The 2,565-nt window shown below is 47.7% G+C and overlaps 1 long non-coding RNA gene across 1 annotated transcript in view; it reads right to left on the bottom strand.

Annotated features, from left to right (window-relative positions):
- Nucleotides 1–2,109: 2,109 nt before the first annotated feature.
- The window catches only part of LOC110313813, a 1,186-nt gene continuing 730 nt past the window's right edge, over nucleotides 2,110–2,565 (bottom strand). Inside the window, exon 2 of the long non-coding RNA XR_002380128.1 lies at nucleotides 2,110–2,426. This is a non-coding gene — a long non-coding RNA (uncharacterized LOC110313813). The remainder of the gene's footprint in view (nucleotides 2,427–2,565) is intronic.

The following is a 2,565-nucleotide window of genomic DNA, read 5'->3' as shown; positions in this document are numbered from 1 at the left end:
AAGGAAAAGGAAAAGGAAAGACACACAAAATAACAGGAGCAATTCCAGACTTCTCTTTCTGCCATTTGGTGAGACCAGATGAGAAATGAATGCATTTTAACATAAGGTTTCTAAATTCGCTATAAAAGGTCTTAAATTCCTAGTAGATTGGTTATTTGGTTACTATGTTCCAACCAGCAGTGAGTGAATCCTCCCCTCCAGCCCCTCATCCCCAATGCTTGTGGATTTTCTCACCTCCCACTCTCTTCATGCATCAGACTTTACCTCCTCCCTGGAGGGGCAGCATTCTGGCAGGCACAGGTAAGTGGGGACATCTCTGTGATGAGTTAGATTTGAAATGTCCCCACAGCCTTCCTGTGTTTGAACAGTTGATCCCACGGGTGGTGGTTGAGGACATTACAGAACCCTGGAGCCTTCTCTAGCTTAGAGAAGTGGGTCACTGGGTGGGGTGTGAAACATAGTATGACTGGCTACCTCAAGTAGCCACAACCTCTTCCTTAGGCACCAATGGTTCCTACTGCCATGTCTCCACTGTCCCCTAAAAGCATGAGTCCAAGGAATCTCTTCCTTTTCTAAGTTGCTTCTTTTCAGATCTTTGCTCATAATAGGAAACCTAATATAGTCCTGTTGACGGAAAGTGTGAAACCCTCTGTGGAGTGTGCCCTCAGTGGGGTGTGCCTGACTGCGATTGGTCTGTTTCTTGCTCTGACATTACCTGGAGCCATTGTGAGCAATGCGAGGTCCCTGTTTGTAAGAAGCAAGGGCTGCTGCTGGGTTTTACAGTTCAGACAGCTGTTAGTTGGAAGGTTAAGGACATGGACATTGGCATTTTGTGGATTTGACACTGATGTTCTGTTGGGCTTTGACATAATGAGTTTGTTTCCTGTTTCGTTGGTTTGGGTTTAGGTGTTTAGGGCTCCATAGATAGATAGGTAATGGAGTTTTTTGTTATGTTTTTTACATTTGTTTATTTTGGTGTCTGTTGTGCATATATACGACAGCATGCATGCGGAAGCAGGAAGACAGCTTGTGAAGTCAGTTCTCTCCTTTCACTGTGGGTTTTGGGGGCGCCAGAAGAAATATGCAGACTCCTAAGAGTCTCTGTAACTTTTACACTCACACTTGCCTACACTTGTGTTAGAGGAGAAGTGTGACTGGGATTTGACTACAGGGCCTGGCCTATGGGAGACAAAGCTAGATCTACCACTAGATTGCATCATTAGCTCTTGAGGGTTTTTGTTTGTTTGTTTGTTTGTTTTGTTGAGACAATGTCTCACTCTAGCACGGGCTTCATGAGAACTTGTATCCTTTCTGTCCTTTGTGTCGGCACCCAGGGCCTCCTGATGGTCTGCATCACTGGCCCCCAGGCTGTGAGGATTGAGAGATGCCGAGGAACTTTAGAAACACACATACCTGACTGTGTCCGACACAATGTTATTTCCCAGGGGCGTCCATTCACATTTCAACATAGTGATTGACAGTATGTACAGATGTGTTGGATAATACTCATGGCTCCTGTTATGCTTGTGGGCCCCGAGTTATAGACTATATACACATGCTTAGGGTGATAGGTCACATGGTGATTGTCAAATGGCAGAACTATTAAAAGTAGGTCTACTTGCTAAAGTAAGTTAATAGGGTGTGACTTGTATGGGTATGTTTTGATTATGGTCCCTTCCTTCTCTCTGCTTTCTGTCCATCTTAAGAGGAGTCACTCTGCTCACCAGCCACCACGATGGTCTGCCTCATCACAGGCCCAGCCATAAGGGAGCTGGAGCCCTTGGACAGAAACCTGAAGCATGAGTCCATGTGTGGTTGTAGGGACTTCGGGAAGAGGGATTGTGATGTACATCCAGAGGCAGTGAGGTCCCAGATGCCTCCTCTGTAATGAGGGGGTCAAGCAGAAGAGCTAGGGCTCTTGAACCTGACAGATTTGTGAGCCGTCCTTGCTCAGCAGTCATGAGCACATCTCTGTGCCAAGAACTGAAGGGATGGCTGGAGCCCTCAGGCCATTGGGACTCAGGACACATGTGACTCCTGACGGTTGACAACTAACGTGGGACAGCCTGGAAGCCACATCATTCCCCAGACCATGAGTGTAGACAAGCATCATCCAAACAGTAGTTTCATGTTCCAGGACTTTCCTGACCCTTTCAGCTGCTTCCTGAGATGAACAGGAATCACAGGGTAGAAGAGACACAGCATATTTCACGGGATACCAAAGACAGAGGAGAGAGGTGTGGATAGTCAACCCGGGTGAACTCAAGTTGGTCTGGTGTCCCTTGGGTCTGCTCCCTCCCATGCAAGACAGGGAGCCTGCCTATGTATGTGACAGGAGAAACAGCTGCGGCAGGGGGCGGTCGTGGCGATCAGGGAGCCACATTCCCCCAGTGACTGACAGTTTTGTTTAGCACAGTCCCTGCGCACTGTAAGAAAGCGGAAAAGAGGGCTGGTAAGATGGCTCAGCAGGTAAGAGCACCCGACTGCTCTTCCAAAGGTGCAGAGTTCAAATCCCAGCAACCACATGGTGGCTCACAACCATCCTTAACAAGATCTGACTCCCTC

Source organism: Mus pahari, chromosome 2 (assembly GCF_900095145.1).
Source record: "Mus pahari chromosome 2, PAHARI_EIJ_v1.1, whole genome shotgun sequence".
Taxonomy (NCBI): Eukaryota; Metazoa; Chordata; class Mammalia; order Rodentia; family Muridae; genus Mus; species Mus pahari.
Note: the sequence above shows the minus strand (reverse complement) of the source record. Positions and strands in the feature narration are given on the sequence as shown.